This window comes from Spermophilus citellus (genome assembly GCF_964194105.1).
Source record: "Spermophilus citellus genome assembly, chromosome: 12".
Taxonomy (NCBI): Eukaryota; Metazoa; Chordata; class Mammalia; order Rodentia; family Sciuridae; genus Spermophilus; species Spermophilus citellus.
Window position 1 is genome coordinate 77,893,973 of NC_138198.1, and position 20,262 is coordinate 77,914,234.

Consider the following 20,262-nt stretch of genomic DNA (forward strand, 5'->3'; position numbering starts at 1 on the left):
TATTTATTTATTTTTATGTGGTGCTGAGGATCGAACCCAGGGCCTCACACATGCCAGGCAAGTGCTCTACCACTGAGCCACAACCCCAGCCCTCTTCGTAGCCTTTTGATGAAGTTTTATAATAATGTTTATAAAGGCCTGCTATATATTTTGTTAGATTCATTCCTCATTCCCTTGTTTTTTGATAACACTCTAAATGCATCTTTCAAAAAAATTCATTCTTAACTATTTATTGCTGGTGTATATAAAAATGCTATGACTTTGTGTGATGACTACTGTCCAGCACCATCCTGAACTCTCACACTCATCTCAATATATTGTGTATATTCTCTTGAATTTTTACACAACCACATCATTGTGATTTCTTCCTTTCCAATCTGAATTTATTTTTTTAACTTGAAATAAGTCATTTTTATTTTTTAATTTTTAAAATTTGTTATTTTTAGTTTTACATGACAATAGAATGTATTTAGCAGATTGTACATGCATACAGTATAACTTATTTTTTTAATATTTAGTTGTAGTTGGAATAATACCTTTATTTTATTTATTTATTGTTTTTTATGTGGTGTTGAGGATGGAACCCAGGGCCTCGAATATGCTAGGCGAATGCTCTACTGCTGAGCCACAACCCCAGCCCCATAACTTATTCTTTTTAGGAGCACACTCTTGTGGTTGTACATGATGTAGAGTACCCTAGTTGTGTATTCAAATACAAGACTAGGAAAGTTATGACCAATTATTTCTACTCTTTCCTATCCCCTTCCCTTCCCTACGTTTCCCTTTGTCTAATCCAATGAATTTCTATTATTTCCACCCCCCCACAATCTCCCTTGTTTTTGATTAGCAAATCAGAGAGAACATTCAGCTTTTGGTTTTGGAGGATTGTTTTTTTTTTTCACTTAGCATGATAGTCTCCAGTTCCATCCATTTACCAGCAAATGCCATAATTTCATTCTTCTTTATGGCTGAGTAATATTCCATTGTGTATACATATACCACATTTTCTTTTTTTTAATTTATTTTTTAGTTTTTGGTGGACACAACATCTTTATTTTATTTTTATGTGGTATTGAGGATAGAACCCAGCACCCCGCACATGCCAGGTGAGCGCGTTACTGCTTGAACCACATCCCCAGCCCCCACATTTTCTTTCTCCATTCATCCATTGAAGAATACCTAGGTTGTTTCCATAGCTTGGCTATTTTGAGTTGAGCTGCTATAAACATTGATGTGGCTGCATCACTGTGGTATGCTGTTTTTAAGTCCTTTGAGTATAGACTGAGGAGTGGGATAACTGGGTCAAATCCTATCTGAATATATTTTATTTATTGCCTTAGCCTATTATTTAGGACAGCACACTTATCATGAGCCCTATTTTAAAAGGAATAATGACTTGTAATATTTGCTATAGGGTTTTGTAAATACCTTTTATTAAGAAAAATATTTCTCATCCAGGAATGTTATAATTTTACCTGAGTGGATATTGAACTTTATCAAAGGTTTTACACATTTGCTGAGATTCTCATGATTTTTTTTCCTTTACTCTTCTAATATGGTAAATTATATTAATTGATTTTCTCATCTCCACCTAATCTTACATTCTTGGATAAAACCAATTTGGTTATGATATATTATCTTGCTAGGTGCAAATTGCTGAAATTTTGTTCAGGTTTTTATATTTATATTTAAGGGAGATTGGGCTGAAATTTTTGTTTCTTACATTCTCCTGGTCAGATATCGGGACAAGGTTGTGCTAGCCTCATAAAATAAATCAAGAAATAATCTCTCTTTTTTTATATCCTCAGACATATTTTATGAGCACAATGCAACTTTGAATAACTTGTATGAGCTTGGAATAAGTTATTACTTGAAGGTTTGGTAGAAATCACTGGCAAAACTCTTTCAGCGTGGATTTTTCTTTGAAAAATAACAACAGATTTAAGTTGTTGAATTTGGTATATTCTGTCTTTTTATTAAGTTCAGATTTACTAACTTTAATTTTTTGGAATTTTTCCACATCAACTGTTTGCAAATTAATTGGCATAAACATATTTGCACATTTCTCTTATCCTTGCGATTTCTGCATTTTATGAGATTTTTGGCTTTTTTTAATTTCTTACATTATTGTGGTCTTTTTCCCATGGTCATTTCTCATCGGAGATGTATAAAATTTTTTGAGTCTTTAATAAATCTGGTGTTTTGCTTAGTGGGTACTTTCTTTTGTTGTTCTTTTCCTAACTCTTAAAGCTCTTCATATTTCAAATTAGTTTCTCTTACAATCTAAACTTGTAGGCCTTCAAATTTCCCTTTAAGCCAGGTGTGGTGGCACACACCTGTAATCCCCGTGGCTCAGAAGGTGGAAGCAGGAGGATCATGAGTTCAAAGCCAGCCTCAGTGAGGCTCTAAACAATTCAATGAGACCTTGTCTCTAAATAAAATAAAATATGAAAAATTAGGGTTGGGGGTGTGGCTCAGTGCCCCTGAGTTCAATCCTTGGTATCCCCCTCAAAAATTTTCCCTTTAATTACTAGTTCCCCAAACTTTGATACAGTTTTAAATATTTGATACATAGCATTTAAATACTGTCACATTTCCACAATGATTTGTCCCTTGACCCATGAGTTTCCAAGCAAATAGTTCCTTCTAGTTATCTTTTTATTTTGAACTCATTATTTTCTCAGTTGCATTGTACTCATAAAATATGTCTAAGGATATAAATAAAATTTTCAAAATGTTTTGAAACTCGCTTTATGGCTCATCTGTGATCCACTTTACTGAGGTTTTTTGGGTTGTGAAGAATTTTTTTTTTCTCATTCTACAATTTTGCCTTGGGAGTTCCACCTTTGTTGAGTTTCTTCTATTAAACTCTCCATTTAAAGCACACACTAACTTTTACTTTACCCCATAAGATTCTCAAGACTACAAAAACCAATATTCAAATCCACTAGATTCAGCAAATGCCCTTCAGGCGGATGCTGACTTTGGGTCCTGCTTACCTCTGGGGGTTCTGGCCTTCACCCTGTTCTGGTGCTATTTCTTAATTTATTCCCAGATTACAGATGCTTTCCAGAATCTATTTCTAATATTTTACCCAGTATTTTGTTGGTTTTCAATGATTGGTTTAGACAACTCGAATATATTACTGGAAATGTAAATCCTCATTCATTTTTCATCAAGTATTTATTGAGCACCTACTATAAGTGTTATAGCTGTGATCTGTACAAAACAGATTAGAAGAATGAGAAGAAGAAACAATGACTAGGGTAGGACAGTAGAGGAAACTGAGAGAAGATGATGGGGAATGGTGGTTAAAAATACATATTTGGCCAGGTGCAGTGGTGTAGGCCTGTAATCCCAGTGACCTGTAGTCCCTGTAGTCCCAGAGGCACAAGGATCAGAAGTTCAAGACCAGCCTAGGCTACTTAGCAAGACCTGTTTCAAAATAAGAAGTGCCAGGGGTAGCTCAGTGGTAATAAGATAGGAAGGAAATGTCCTGCAGACAACTTCTGCTTTCCACTCCACTAATGAACTTCCTTGAGACGGGCAGTGTGCCTGGGTGCATTCTTATACAGGGGGAGAAAAGAGGAGGAAATGCAAGGAGAAATGCAGAAGTTAGTATTTGAAAAATGATCCTCTTGCAAAAGGAATGACTAAAGCATGCAGGGTAGAAGGAATAGGAGAGAACACTGGAGCAAAAAGAAGGTACTCCAGATGTTGGGTGAGGGAACTTGGATTTTTTTCCTTAAGATCTACCTAACACAGGTAGATCTGCAATTCAGGGCATAAATGCTTAGCACTACAGAGGGCTGGAGGGCAGCACCCATACACCTTCATGGGTTGCAAGAGAGAGAGAAGGACCTGATTACAGTGTTTGTGATGAGAGGGGGACATAGTTGTGCAACTGAGGAAATTCTGGAAAGTTGCCAATACAGCAGTTTTGCAGAGAACTTTGGAGTATAGAAATGATATGATGGATGTCGAATGGTAGTAGTGGGAAATGAGACTCCCTCTGAGGTTTCTGACAAGGATGATTAAATGGATGACAGTTTCATTAATCAGGATCATTCAGGAGGAGCAGGTTGGAAGCAGCACAAAGGATGAATTTGATGTCACTCCGGGCCTTCCTCCTGGAGATGTCTAAAGACACTGAGCACAAGTATGTGGATCTCAGAGGAGTTCCCACTGATAAGACTTGGATCAAGTTTCAAGAAGGGAACAATGGTCAATAGTGTCTTACGCTACAGCAATCATGAGACACAGAGCCGGAAAGGGGCCCCATCATATTTGGCAACCAGAAGGTCATTGGTAACTTTAGCAGTTTCAGGGGTGGGGAAGAACAAGATTGTGAAGAAGTGAAAAAAGCAAATATTTTTCCTGCTCTTCCAGATAGCTTGGCTAGGAAATGTAGCTGTGAGATAAGTAAATAGCTCAAGAGGGAATATTGTGTAAGGTGAAAATAAGGAGATGATTAAAATACAATTTCACAAATCACATGGCTTATTAAATTATTCTCAGGGTGACAATGCTTAATGGGGGAGATTACAAAGAGCAAACATCACAGGGAATACACTCCATAGACTGCCTACCTCAGCCAATAGGAAGTGAATTCCAAAATTACTAAAGTTGACTTATCTCAAGAAGCTCCTAGAAGAGGGGCTGGGTTGTGGCTTAGTGGTAGAGCACTTTCCTAGCATGTTTGAGGCACTGAGTTCGATTCTCAGCACCATATATACATAAACAAAATAAAGATCCATTGACAACTATAAAAGAAAAAAATATATGATATATATATATATATATACATATATATATATATATATATACATATATATATATGTATATATATATATATATATATATATATATATATATATATATATATGTATGAAGCTCCTGGGGAAAGTCATGTCTATTAAAGTTAAGGTGGACCTTGTGTGAAGACTGTCAGGAGAAGCTGGCTTGACCACTGGAGCAGAGATCTGGTGACACTGTGACGGCCCTGGGTGCTGGAGTGTGGTGCTTGTGCTCTGGGGTAAGGAGGGACAACCTTGCCTGCTGCAGCCAGAGCTCTCAAAGTGTTGGTCAAACTCTTGCATTTGTATGTATTTTGAAGTCCAGTAGGTGAGGTCAGTAACTCACATCTCTTGGATCAATAATGTTTGGAGGAAATTCACAGAGGAGGAAGAGCTCACTCCAAGTTCTCACATACTGGATAGGACAGCATGTCTACTCTTTTCCTCCCTCTCCGGGATCCCTTCCTCTACTCTCTTGGTCTGCCTCTTATTTATTTTTAATTGGTGCATTATAGTTGTACATAGAAGTGGAATGCACTGAGACATATTTGTACAAGTACTTCACTCCCCAGTCCCTCCCTCCACCCCTCCCCCAACACGTCTACTCTTAAAACATCAAAACAGAACAAAAAGCACAAGCTCCCAAACCAAAAAAAATGTTGTAGCAGACTATGTAAGAATTTGAAATCATTTTGAAGATATGGAACCATATCTTCTACCTTTTAAACAGTGGCAGAAGCCTAAGTTGCTGAAGCTAACAGATGAATCTAGAATTGAGGAAGGTGGAGACATTTAGTGGTGTGAGGTTCCTCACCATGGAGCTGGAAGGTGGGCGGTCAGAGGACCCATGAGGCAGGACCGGGTTTCCGGGCTGGTGGAGCAGGTGCAAATTGGGTACTCCCTCCCCCATACTTCCTAGGTGTCAGGGCAGGAAGTGAAGGGACACCATGCAACATATATTCACTAGTCCTTACTCTGCTTAAGTAGTGGTGTAAATTAGGTAGACACCAGAGAATGAGGAAAGTATTAGACACGTGAACCAATGAAGGAAAGGAGGGGATGTCCAGGGCTTCCTGAATGCTAAAGGGGAAGGAAGGAAGCTTGGCAGAATATTGCCCTTCCAAAGCAGGAGGTAGTAAGAATAGCTCCAGGGAAACAGAAAGAGTCAAAGCTGGCAAAATGAAGCAAGGCTAGAAAACAAACAGTAACAGCATGTTCCAGGTTCCCTGCATTATGCTAAGTTAGGAACTATATAGGAATCACATGTACTCCTCCAAACAATCTTGTGAGCAACGCATTGTCGGTTCCGTTTTATTGATGTAGAAATTCTTTTAATTCTACTTCTCCATAATGGAGTAAATTACTTGGAATATGGAGGGAGAGTTCCAGTTCTTCTCTTTTAAAAATTTATTATTTCACTGGTGAAGTCAGGTGAAAGCAGAGAAATGGAAATGCCAAGCGGCCTCCGAAGGGCCATAGTTAACGTTGGGTGGAATTTTAGAGCCAGGTGGAAGGAAGCAGGCTGCGGAAATGAAGTGGTAGCCTGTGAGGGGAGCCCTTCCCTGAGTTCCAGCACAGCCCTGTCACACACTACCCAATCTGTGCAAAAACTCTTTGTGCGGCTGCTGGGTGCACCGCGGAGAAGCTTGCCCACTTCAGTACCCTCAGAGCTATATAATCGGTCCGGCACAGGAGGCACACTGAGAAATTAACTGTTATGCCTCCTTTCATAACGTCCAATAATAGGCTGCAAAGGAGACTTTTAAGATGATGGGCATCAGTAATATATAGTAAAGGCAATTATCTCTTAAAAAGTGTATTTTGAAAAAATGTGTAATAGGGTTGGGGGGAGGCAATGGGGAACTAAGCAAAAGAGCCACGAGTGATCAAAAGGAGATTTCATAATGTCTCATAGCATTCATGTTATATGATTTTATAACATTTTTTATAATATGCCCTGGACCGTTTTTTTGGTTTTTTTTTTTTTTTTTTTGCACGTTTGCATTTGAGGCACGTGACTCGCTACTGGGTTGCCATGGGGACCAGAAGAAACTTTTTTTTGAAGTAACGTTCCCCGGGCTGTAAGCGGGAGAAATTGCCTGGGACCCTTCCAGGCCAGGGGACCCCGACCGCTCCTCCAGGGACAAGAAGCTGCGCGGCTGCTACCCGGGAAATTGGCGACACGGCGACACGGCGCCGCGCCCGGCCCGGGGTGGGGGTGGGCGGGGGGGGCAGCGCGCGTCACGTGGCTGGGGCGGGGCCTGCGCGCCGCCCGCCGCCCGCCGGGCAGCAGCAGCAGCCGCTGCCGCCGCCGCCGCCGCGTCCCATTCATGAGGGCCGTCCGCCTCAGCTGCGGCCCAGGCGGCTCCCGAGGCAGCGGCGGCGGCGGACGCCCCGGCCCCGCCCCCTCGGCAGCTCTCCCCAGCTGGTCCTCGCCGCCGGCGTTCATCCTCCGCCGCTCCTCGGCCGCCTTCCCGCGTGCGCCGGCGCGGGCCAGGAGCGGAGCCGCCGCAGGTAAGCGGGCTATGGGCCGGGTCCTCGTGCCCCCTCGTCGCGGGCCGGCTTCCGGAGGGGCAGTCGCGTGTCCGCGCGTGAGGGTCGGCGGGGGGGCCTCACTGCCGCAGGCCGCGACCCTCCCGGGAAGCGCGGGCCAAGCTGTCCCCTGTCCTGAGCCCCTGTCTCCCCCCCACCCCTCGCAGCGACCGCGCCACGTAGACGCGGTCCGAGCCGCCGCCACAGCAGCACGAGCTGGAGGGTCACTGAGCGGGCTGAGGACTCTGAAAAGCATTCGGGGCCCTGCTACCCGCGGGGATGGTCACCTAAGATCCATTGGTTTCCTCTCTGGCCGGGAGGCTGGGGCTGCGAGTTGCGGCCCGGGAAGCACCGCGGGAGGCCGCGTCCCCATCTCGCCCCTGCCCCAGCCCCTGGCACTGGCCCTGGGGGAGGGGGCGCCTGGGGCACGTGATTCGCCTGGAAGCGAGGGCTGGCAGGTTGCTGTTATTTCTTTAAGGCCGTTCGTTTGCCCGCCGCCGCCTCCTTCAGGCTGTAGACCGGATTCAAGTGTGAGTAGTTTTCTTCTCAACCCCCACCCGGTAAATCTTGATTTGTAGTGAGTGGGTCGGGATACAGTTTTTACTGAGGGCTTCTCAACTTTTGACGCCACTGATCACTTACTCAAATTAAGATGACTCTCCTTGCAAATTTCGGGATGACGCTTGGAAGATATAATTAATGCAAAACGGGACCAGGAAGATGACCCGTCCTTTCAGAAACCGCTGGAACTCTGAATACCCGGAAAGTCTATGAAAATTTATGAACAAGCAGCCAGACTAATTTTTAGTACACATAAAGAGCTTTTTTCCGCCCCTTCCCCCATTTTTTAAAAATTGAAAACAAGTCTCTTACCTTGCTGTCAATCCAGACCTTGCTGAAGTTCTTTTGCCCTACAGTAGTGATGCTGTGTGTTACTGTTTGTTAATACTTGACCTTGCTGGTTTATGTTTTGACCACGCAAAAGTCAATTTTGGATTATTTACCAATAATTTAGTTGACCTTAATGGTTTGTGTTGATAGTCGGGTATTGATTTCAATGGCTTAAGAATGAAAAGCCAGGCAGGTGATGCTGAAGGTGGAAAAATGCAAAGCCTACCACCAGGTGCAGGGGGAGCAGAGGCTGGTAATTTATTCCTCCTTGAGCTGGTCCTCCTGAGCATCCTCACTCTGCCTAAGTGCAGCCACCTCAGGCCAGACCCGCCAGAGTATAAAAAGTGCAAATAAAGCTACATGTGGAAGACTGTTGGACAGTGTGGGTGTCTTTTTCCCCTCTAATTAAATGTGTAGTCGATTGTGGTCCATCAGACCCAAGTATCTCCTGCCCAGATGTTGGTAGAACTAGCCATAGAATGCTGGAAATAAAACGGACAGTTTCGGTTTTAGTTTATGATGGCACAGTTGAGAATCAACATAGAAGCATTATGCTTGAGAGGATCTGGACATGGAAGCTTTTGAAAACCCTTAAACACTATATTAAAGCACTATTAAGCAAATAATAGAGTCAGCCAGAGCTTTGATTCTTTTATTACTTCATTCTTGTAGCAGTAAAGGTTTTTATCACCCTGCATTGTAATTTTTGGTTTACTGTATGGACTGTCCCCAGCACTGGGACCAGAGTCCCTGAAGGCAAAACTCCTTAGTTGCCCTTTACCAAACACACAGTGGGCTTTAGAAGAGCCTTAGTGGAGGATTGTTGTATGAAGGTAGGAAGCAGCAGGCAGTTTGCCCTTACCAGTGACCTGGTAGTGGGTAGCACTTCCTGAATGAGTTCACTGAATTTTCCTGACTGGTGAGCTTCTGATGAATAATCTTGGTGGTGCCACACTTTTGAGGTGGTCAAAGGTTAGATTAAGCTGATGAACATTACAATGGATATTTTGCAATGTTTAAGTATTAATATTTAGTTTAAAGATAGCTTGGTTTTGTGTGTCAACAGATTTCTTCTGTATGCCTCCTATATATCAGAACTTAACACTTTCTGTAAGCTTCTTTGTTAGGAAGTAGATTCACTACCTCCCTAAAGTGGTTAGCAACCTCGATTAGGAGGTTTTTCTTTAAGTTTGCCCATCTTTTTATATCCTTTCCTTTTTGCTCTGACCCCGGGAGCTGTCACTGTTGACATGCCACGTCAATTGATAGTAGTTTTGAACTTTTTTTTTGGAATTGTTTTTAGCTGTCTCTCATGTCCTTCATTGCTAGGTAAGTCATTATTATTTCTGGCTGAGCCATCAGGGTCTTCTGCCTATCACTTGCCACCTTTATGGTGAAAACAACTTGCAAGTTTGTAGGCAGGGACTGTAGTTGGCCTTATCCCGTGTCATTAAAACTTAGCAACATTTGGAGATATTTACTATAAGTTGTAAAAATATGGGTAATCTTGGTAAAAAGGTATTTGGATAAGAAATTGTCTTGGTGGCTTTGCTAGCATTTAACTGATTTCTGGGTCCACCTCCCTGCCTTGTTGACTATATTAGCATAACTGTTAATAACAGTAAGCACTTTATATGTGTGAAGTCCTGTACTTTTCAAGACAAAGGCATGAGGCACAGATGAAGTAGGTAGGAATCACCAAGTGTCAGTGACAACCTGCCCTTAATTTGCACTGGAAACTTGGGCCTCTCTACCCCTGCTCAGATTCTCAGTCTGAAAGGAAGGAAGGGAAAGCAAAAAGAATAGATTAGTAGATGAATTCCATCGCAGTGCAAGATAAAGTCCTTAACGTGACATTTAGGATTAAAATGATGATAAACATTTTTTTTCCTAATTTGATTCAGTGACTACAATTTCGAATCTTTTTCCTCAAAAGCTTTATAATACTAAATTTTAGTGATTTTTATTTGTCTATTTAGATTGATGTTAAAATTGTTACTAAGAAATGTGGAAGAAAGAGGGCTGGGGTTGTAGCTCAGTGGTAGACCCCTTGCCACTGGGTTCAGTTGTCAGCACCACATATAAATAAATGAATAAAATAAAGGTCCATCAACAACCAAAAAAAAATTATATATATATACACACACATATATATATATATATATATATATATATATGTGTGTGTGTGTGTGTGTGTGTGTGTTTATTTATTTATATAATAGAAATGTGGAAGAAAGAAATCAGAATTGATTTAACTTAAGGCCTAACAAAACAATTACATCAACATCTCCTTTTCCTATCTTTTATTTAACTTCTCTACAAAGCCAGAGTAGTTTGTATGACTGTTAGAAGTGGGATCTTTTAGGATTCTTTATAGTTTATTTAGGTCAAAAATATAAAGAGACTACGTAAGTAAATTAGAAAATATGTGTGTGTTAGGTGGGTAGCTGCTAGAACATGATCTTTTAAAAATCTGGAATGTAATGCCTATTTTTGTAGTCTTTGAATTATAAGAGCTTTTTTATTTAGTGCTTATTTATTTGTAGTGTCATACATTTCCAACATAAACTATTGGCTTTTTTGTTTTTCTTTTTTTCTTAGAGGGCAAACATTGGCTTACAGAATAGCATAGGGTTGTGGCTCAGTGATAGAGCACTTGCCTAGCATGTGTGGGGTACTAGGTTCAATCCCCAGCATCACATAAACAAATAAACAAAATAAAGATATTGTGCCCATCTACAACTAAAAAAAAAAAATTAAAAAGAGTAGCATACCTTAGAAAGTTGGCAGCCAGTGGATTCCTTCCTCTACTTGCCTTTATTCCATTTAACAATTTAGAAAGATTTTACTTCTATATGTAATTTTATGGCCAGTAACTGAACACTAAATTAAATATAACACTTGCCTTTATTTCATTTCATACTCTTATTTGCTTTTTGTGCCAATTCCTTATTTTAATTTTATTGTTTAACCAGAGTATAAATGAAATCTAAGTAACGATTTGTACATTCTGATTTGTTTTCAACTCCTAGCATCTTTATCTTTCCTGTTCAAGAACCTACAGTAATTCTTGCTCACCTATTTTTAAATCTGAATTTCTCATCTGTTTTCTCAGTTCCACTTCAGTTCATTTCAATTCAATTTCACCTTCCCCAATCCATTTTTTAATATTTTCTCCCATTACACTTTGCTTAATTAATTTCTGCTACAGGAGACAAGCTCCTTTGCATGTGTGATGTTGTTTTGTGCTCTGTATTTTTTTGGGATTGCTCTGAAGTCAATTGTGGTTTTCTTCTTAACTGTTAATCCTGTTAGAGTGAATAAGTGTTGCCTCCTTAAGTTTTCCAGCACTCCTGTAGGTAAAGCCATTTGGCCTCCTTTATTGTAAATGTTGAACTAAAGGGAGAAGAACAGTGATGAATGGCATTGAATGGAAGTCACAGGGTGCTATTCTTGAAAGTTGGGCAAATTCTAGTCAAGAAAGTGGATTTGAGGGGTGGAGAGAGTACCTGTGGAGTAGGGAGAAAGAATCTGTTGATTTAAAGTGTGAAAGGCCAAGGGTGACAGTGTTTAAGGTACAGGCCCTAAAAGGATGAAGGAGAAAGAGAGGAGACCAGCATAGGTTGATGTGCAGAAGGAGTTCTCAGTAAAGGAGCTGAGATGCTGTAGAGCCCTGTTATTTGCACTGGAAACTTTTGAGGTTGGTTTGCTCTCTCATTGCTTTGATTTTAACTTTTTGGTTACTTGTTAATTTAGTTGAAATTTTAAGCAGTATTGAGGGAGACCCGAAAGGGTACAGATTTGGAAAATTTAATAAACATGATATAGAGATACTAATATTTCAAAGAGAAGGATCTAGTTTTTTTTTTTTTTTAATTATTTGGTTTGGGTGGTTATAACTAAGCTTTATTAGATAAAGAGGAGATGCTGAAGATGGGGAAATATCCTTTAGAAAAGCTGAAATTGGTCCTGCAAATAAAGAAAAAAGATAGGCATATGATACCAAATAACTTCTTTAGTGACTTACTGAATTTCTTTTACCTATTTCTGAAATATAATGAAAGGGATAATTGATCCCAAAGATGTTAATTTAAATGCTTGTTTTTGAATCTATTGTAAGATAAGTTCTTTTTATAAAAATAAAGTGACAGAATTATAAATAAAGATCATTAGTTAATTTGGGATTGAAATCTACCTAGAAGGCTTTTTTTTTTCTTTTAAGCCTGAGTAAACACTGAAGTTGACTAATAACCAGGATAGTTATATTTTGTTCAGTGTCTTTATGATATGATGGTTATTGCTCCTGGTAAGGTAGAAATGTCCAGTTGTACTAGAGACTTGGTGTTTGGCTTATTCTAAATAAGAGAAGTATTCAGAATACAGATCGCCTTTAAGAGATATTGGGAAGTAAAGTATTCAGTATGATATTGTCTGATAATTTGATTATGTGATTCCCCCCCCCCCCAAGTTGGGGATTGAACCCCGGGTGCTTTAGGTGCTTTACCACTCAGCTAAATCCCCAGCCTTATTTAATTTTTTAAATTTTGAGACGTGATCTCTCTGTGTTGCTGAGGCTGACTCCAACTTCCCATCCTCCTGCCTCAGCCTCCCAAATCACTGGGATTACAGGTGTGTTCCACCATGCCCAGCTTTGATTTTTGAATTATTATCTGCTATGTGCCAGCAAAACCATTGGATAGTTAATATGAATTAAAAGCTCTGAACTGGATCTTGAATTGTCTTATGGTATATTTTTCTAGTAGATGACTGCATTTACTTCTGGTCCTTATAAAACAGTGTGCTTTTCTAATGAGCTACATGGAGTCTGGGAATGTTTAGGCTTAGTGAAGCATCATCATAAGGGAGATTTTTTTGTTTTGTTTTAATAATGGCCCTTTTTTCTAGGTAAGGCCACTGAAAGTATTCCTTTTTTTTTTCTTTGTAAACATTCTAAAACATCTGTCCACATAATAAATTTCTTTAAAATCTTTTACCATTTATTTTGGATGACTAGTAGGTAGATACATATTTGACTGTAGTCATAGCATCTATTTACATATGAACAATACCGGAATAAGAGAAGTATTATTTAGAGAAAGTTAGTTTATAATTTAAAGTGTGGATTAAACAAATGCTTTATTAGGAAGGACTGATCTTTTGTTATAGGATTTTCTAAATGGCTTACCTGGATCAAAGTAATTTACCTAACTGGCATTATTTGAAAGGTAGAAATTTGGAATTTTGAAGTCTTTAATATCAGCTCTATCCACTATCAATGATGCTATTGCCTGCTAGGAATACTGAATATTTCTAGGAGTTATTTAATGTTTGTAAAGGATTGTCATTGTGATTACAGTTAAATGATTGAACACCCTTGGGCCAGACACTGTGCTAAGTGCTTTACATTAATTTTCTCTTAGAGTCACAACAACCCTGCAAGGCAGGGATAATGATCCTTTTTTCTAGGTAAGGTCACTTAAGCTAAGAGATTTTTTTAAGGTCACATAATCATGTGGAAATGATCTCCCTGTGTTGCCCTTTGCTCTATTGCCACCATACTGCCCAAGTACTGTAAGAATTTTGCATTGATTTGACATCCCTGAATTTTTTGGATTTTGTTTTTACTTTTGTTAGGAAGTACCGGAGAAATGATCCTTAATTTCACAGTCTATAAACTCATTTATAGGGATAGCACCTACTTTGTAGGAGCCTTGGATTTTTAGGCATCATTTATGTATGTAAAACCAATTGTGCTAGCAAGAGAAAACCAACCAGGAAAATATCAGAGGTGATTTGGGCCTTACTGCACTGACTTGACACCTGCTCTGGAATGAGCATTGTGAATCTAATTTTCTCTTGCCTGCTTTTCAAGAAATGATCCTGTCACTGGGCTGAGACTGGATCAAGTGTCTAAAACCTATATTTTTCATACAATCTGGTCTTTACACTCAAAACTAAATAATGCTTTCAGGCTCAGCTTGAGAGGAAAGTGGTTCTGCTTTAATGTTGGGAAAGATGAAGTAGGTGGTTAGACTGTTTGAAACATGATATGTCAGAATCCACCATGATGCTTTTTCCTTAAGGATTTTCCCTGGTAATTTGGACTGTTCTTTATTTGAAGAGGTATATACTATAACTCCTAGATTACATGGGACTGGCCTATGTAGGAAGCTTAAACAGTGTCAGAGCTGGGATGTGATATGGCAAGTTCTTCTCTGTTCAGAACTTTTTGTCCCATCACATTGTATAGCCAGCTGAAACCTTGGGTATCTGAGTTCTTTTTGAACTGATTTGTCTGTTGAACTGTGTCCCCTCACCCCGGTATCATTTGACTCACTTGGTAGCTTCATCTTCAGATAGCTCCCCTCTAATGGCATTAATAAATGAATGAGTTGGGGAAAAGACTCTTTCATTAAACAGACATACATTCAGATACAGGGCTTGCTATATTGCCCAGGCTAGCCTTGAACTCCCAATCCTGTCTCAGCCTGGGACACAGACATACCACCACACCTCACAACCCACAGTTGTCTCTTTTTTTGTAACACTGGGAAAACAATACCTACCTGCTAGGCCCTGAAGATTATGTGAAAAATGTGTGTTAAACTACAGCCACTAGCTATCTAGAGGTCCAGAAGTTTGGTAGCCAGCTGAAGACTCTAACTAGATCAGAGATGACAGTCGAGTCAGTCACAGCACAGAGAGTAAAAGGCAAATTCAACATTCCTCCTATGGTAGTAAAGTGGCTTGTAGTATTATAGGGAAATTAAATAAGTCTTATGTAAAGCAGAATTTAATAAAATGAACAGGGAGGAATTGGAAAGGAAGTACTATCTGAGGGTTTAAAGTGAGAGACAAAGGAGATATCATGTGAGAACATGTTTAGTTGAAAGGTGTTTTTTATGTCACACACTCACAAAAATCATTTTACATGCCTAAGATTTCTTCCTTGACTCAGAACTTTTATTTTCACAATGTTGAGTTAGCAATTTTATATACAAATCTCATGCTCCATGCTTGTTATAAATGTTAAGTCTTGTGATTTTTGCCATCATTTTGTCTATGGCCCTGTGAATTTTATTTGTACATGATTATAATAAATAGAGCCTTAGTTTTGAATTTAGAATGTAATTCCTAGAAAGCAGAGTAGTTTTCCATAAGTAATGAAGTACAGGTGTATGCTTCACCAAAAGGAAAAAAAAAAAGTTGTTTTTGACTAATTCATAAAAACCCCTAAGTAATTAACATTTTTACACACTCTTAATAATTTGATTTTCATAAAAATGGACACCAATTTCTTTAGATTGTGTACTCAAAATTTTATACTCTGCTAGTTCAAAAGTACTAGTATTTCTGTATGTTTATGGTGAACAGAATCTTTTTGCTTCTTCTGGATGTGGTCCCTTTAAATGGTGACTAAATCTTTCACTGGTATTCTTGCCATGACATCTCTCTGTCCCAAGTGAATGAATTGTATAACCTAATAGTGGCATTGCTGTGTTTAAATTTCCTTGTTTTCTCTGTTAATGAAACATGCATACGTAATGCTCAGATAGACCGTAGGTGCTGATGTTGAGAGTTAGAAAGGAACTTTTCCTAATTAAAAAACAGAACAAAACACTATCCGTGATGCTCTTATTTGCTTAGTGTTCTTTTTTTTTTTTTTTTTAAAGAGAATTTTTTTAATATTTATTTTTTTCAGTTTTCGGTGGACACAACATCTTTATTTTATTTTATGTGGTGCTGAGGATCGAACCCAGCACGCCCCGCTCATGCCAGGCGATTGTGTTACCGCTTGAGCCACGTCCCCAGCCCGCTTAGTGTTCTTTTTCTTCCTTTTCCCACATAGTTTTCATTCCTGTGAATGATTCTGTTTTCATAAAGCTGTATCACAACTTTATTCATCTTTGAATTTTAAAATATATTAATTTTATTTTATTTATTTATTTTTTTAAAGAGAGAGTGAGAGAGGAGAGAGAGAGATTTTTTTAATATATATATATTTTTTTTTTTTTTAGTTCTCGGCGGACACAACATCTTTGTTGGTATGTGGTGCCGAGGATCGAACCCGGGCCGCACGCATGCCAGGCGAGCGCGCTACCGCTTGAGCCACATCCCCAGCCCCTAAAATATATTAATTTTAAATGTAGTTGGAACATTCAAATAATCCTGAGGTATATAATGAATAAATATCAGTCCTTTTCCTCATGCTGATTACTGCCTCCTTGAAAAAACTTACTTCTTTTGCCTATTTCTTGTGGTATTTACTTCATATTTGTGTGCCTACACTACTCTAGCATGGGTTTCCCATTTTAGACATTGTTTATTGATTTTCCTAGTGTGCAGGATGAGGATTCATTTCTTGCATAACCCTCTTAAACATGTTTCCCCACCCATTATATCATAATATTCTATCTTCCCAATATTCAATACTTTCATTTTGATTACTAAATATTGTCATAAATAACCATGTCCAATGATTTTATTTGACAGTTCAAGTTTTTGTTTCCTATGGAGTCAACATTTATTTTGTTGGCTTTCATTTCTGAGCACCAGTCATGAATTCAGGCTCCCAGTTTCTGACAATCAGTGCAGTCCTGAATTGCCTTGTCCTGAATCTCTGTCATTTCTCCTGTGTTGGACCTCTTGTCCTAGATCTCTTGACTTCCTCCTTCTTGCTGCTCTTCCTCATTTTTGTGGAGTACTCCTCCACCAGCTTTTTGAGAAGATTCACAGGAAGTAAATTCTTTGAGATCTTGCAGCTCTGAGAATTTCTTTATTCTAAGTATCATACTTAATTGATAGGTTATCTGTCAGACTAGAATAGAATCAATACTAGAATGGAAATTTTCCATTTTTTTGGGAGAAGTTAACTATTTTTGAGTCACCTCAAGCCTTTTTAATTTTTGTATTTCTTCTTTCCCTCTTCATATCCTTTCTTTCTCCTTCTGATTTTTTTAAAGCACTTTTACTTTGTCTTCTTAAAGTATTTATAATTTTATCTTCTCTTGATGAAGTATCTTGGTTTCTGATTTATCATCTCAGTCCTTGGACCAGACACAGGATGTGATAGTTAACCTGGAAAGTATCCACCTCACTTGGCTTCACAGAGAACCCTCACTTCTAACCTTGTTTTTTTTTTCCCCCTCACACCTGGCTAGCCTGCGTGTATGTTACCAGAGTCTTTGTAGACCAGAGGGCATAAAAACACCTAGAGAATATAGTGGTGCTTCTCAGGCCTGGTGAGGCTTCTTCTCCCCACATGCAGAATCATCCACAGCTATGTTGCCTCATGAAGTTGGGGAGGTGGCTGGCACTGGGTGCTACACCTCTGATTGAGGGTATGGTGTATATCCTGCTTTGTGTAGGCATGTCCATGCAATTCTGAAGCTTTTGCGATTAGAGAAACTCCTTAGCCTTTAATGTTGTTTGTTGCCATTTTTTGTTTTTAGTAACTCTCTTTGGAACTCACACCTGTGCAGGTATCTCCCCATCCTTTTTTGCTAAGGACTTCCAATTTGGAAAATCATGTCTCTGACTCTGGGAAATATTCTTGTCCATCTTATTTGATAATATTCTTCCCTCCTCCCCCTCCCTGCCTTTTTTTTTTTTTTTTCTCTTTAAAAAATACCCCACAAATCCAATAAAGGGCCCCTTTTGGATTGATATCTTTTCCCTCCTTTTGTTCATTCTTTTATCTTGCCTAGTTAGACTTACAGGGAGTTTAGCTACCTGCTTTATCTTACAACTCTGCTATGGAATTTTTCAGTTTTACTATATATTTTAATTCTTAAGAGCCCTTTTTCCATTTTCAAATGTTCCATTTTATTAGCATCCTGTTGTCATTTCATGGTTGCAGTATTTTCTCTGATAATGTAGTGTTTACGAAAGTGATTTTGCATTGTTTCCTTCAAAAAATTCTCATTTGTATTAATTGCTGTTTTAAGCTCCTCAGATACCTGATATTTGTTGGGTTTTCCTTTATAAGTAAAAGTAAGACCAAAAAACTGATTGGAACTGCTCTGTGCATGAGCTGGACTTAAGCCCTGGTTGGGTGATGAGGTAAGGAATTCCAAATATCAGTATTTGTAGGTTCCCTCAGTCCCCATTGATAAATTCCTCAGAAGAATCTGTTCAGTGTTTCACTTTTGGTAACCAGTGTTCAGGGAACTGGAGTGAGGGAGAGGGTAGTTTTGCTGTCTGAACTTTCATAAGTTTCTAAGTGATGTAAGTTGCTTCATTTTGGTAATATTTCCTGTGATTTGCTGCTGTGACCTCCTCTACTACAGCCATTAATTCAGAAAGCCTGTGAGGGGTGATGGGGGATTGAGAAATCCCCCAACAAATACACATATAGAGAGAAAGCTGGGACCAGGTGGGACACCATTCTCTGATGTGGAGGAACAGTGACCTAGAGCTAATTCAGCATATTTATATAGGTTTTATCATCAAAAGGTTATTTGTGAGAAAGTGTCAGGAAAAGCAGACAGATTTGAAGGTTGCAGTGAAACTTGTGGGACATCAAGGTTATTATAGAGCCCAGAATTCTCTATCACTAGGAGTTGGTGCCTAAGCTCAAGGTCCAGACTGATATAGATTGCTCTGTGCCTTTTCACGGAGCCTCCCCAGGCCAGGCATCACCACAGCAACAGGGCCATCTTGACCCGCACCTTGGTGCAGGAAGTTCCCAGCACAAATGCAGCCACAAGGCAGTCAGAGGTCACATCCAAGTCACTGGTCACAACTTGCAAGTCGGCTCTTTTCCATCTATTACTTTTCTTTTTAATGGTCTTTTGTTTTTAGAACAGTTGTAGATTTTCAGAGAAATTTAGAAGATAGTGTAGAGTTCCCATATAGCCTGTACTGAGCTTCCTCTGTTATTAACATCTTGCATTAGTCTAATACATTTGTTAAAATTAATGAGCCAATATTAATGTATTATTTTTAACTAAAGCCCATAGTATATTTAGATTTCCTTTGTTTTTTACCTAGTGTCTCAGGATCTCACCCAAGCTATCCCATCACATTTAGTTGTCCTGTCTTTCTTTAGGTTTCTCTCAGTATGGCAGTTTCTTAGAACTTCCTTGTCATTGATGACCTTTTTTGTTTTGTTTTGAGACAGGGTATCACTTTGTTATCCAGGCTGGTCTTGCACTCCACAGGTTTAAGTGGTCCTTTTGCCTCAGCCTGCCAAGTAGTTGGGACTGGGTTGTATCACCACAGCCAGCTAACCACAGTTTTAGAAGAGTACTAATCAGACATTTTGTAGGGTGTTAGAATTTCTCATTTTTTTCATGATATGACTGGGTTATGGGTTATTAGTAGAAAGACCATAGAGGTAAAGTGCCATTTTTATCATATCAAGGGTACATTATATCAATATGATTTGATTTAATGTTGACCTTTATTCACCTGGTTGAGATAGTGTTTGTCAGATTTCTTCCCTGGAAAGTGTCTATATTTGGAAGTCATTCTACACAGTTCACAACTAAGGGGTGGGTAGTTAAGCACTTCATCTTGAGGGTGCATATCTATGTTTGGAATTTCACATGGGAAGTTTGTATCTTCACCCCAACTTATGAGTTTATTCAATCATGTATTTATATTGGAATGGGCATTCATTTTATACTTTGGGTTATAATCCAATATGGCTTTATTTGCTGTCTAAATTTTTCTGCTTTGACCATTGGGAGCTCTTTAATTTGCCTCTTGTGCCCCTTTGACATATACCCACCAGTGTGGGGTTGGGTGTGTGTGTGTGAGAGAGAGAGAGAGGGCCTTGCTGTGTGGCCCAGATTGGTCTTGGATTTGTAAGCTCAAGTGATCCTCCATCGTCAGCCCCTTGAGTAGCTGGAACTATATAGGTGTGTGCCGCCATGGCAGGTTCGAGGGTTGGGTTTTGTTTCATTCACTTGCTTATTTCCTAGTTCGCTATCCATTTTTCCTTTTCCAGAAACTTAATCTCTTTAATTTTCTGTCATCTCCTCTATCTAAGCTCTTTGTTCTTTTGAGTTCGATACAATAAAAAAGTACCTCAGACTGG

The 20,262-nt window shown here is 39.3% G+C and overlaps 1 protein-coding gene across 1 annotated transcript in view; it reads left to right on the forward strand.

The window, feature by feature from the left end:
• The first annotated feature begins 7,053 nt into the window (after positions 1 to 7,053).
• LPIN2 (lipin 2) overlaps positions 7,054 to 20,262 on the forward strand; it is a 72,313-nt gene continuing 59,104 nt past the window's right edge. The window contains exon 1 of the mRNA XM_081263747.1: positions 7,054 to 7,310. The gene's annotated coding sequence lies outside the window, so the exon portion shown is untranslated. The remainder of the gene's footprint in view (positions 7,311 to 20,262) is intronic.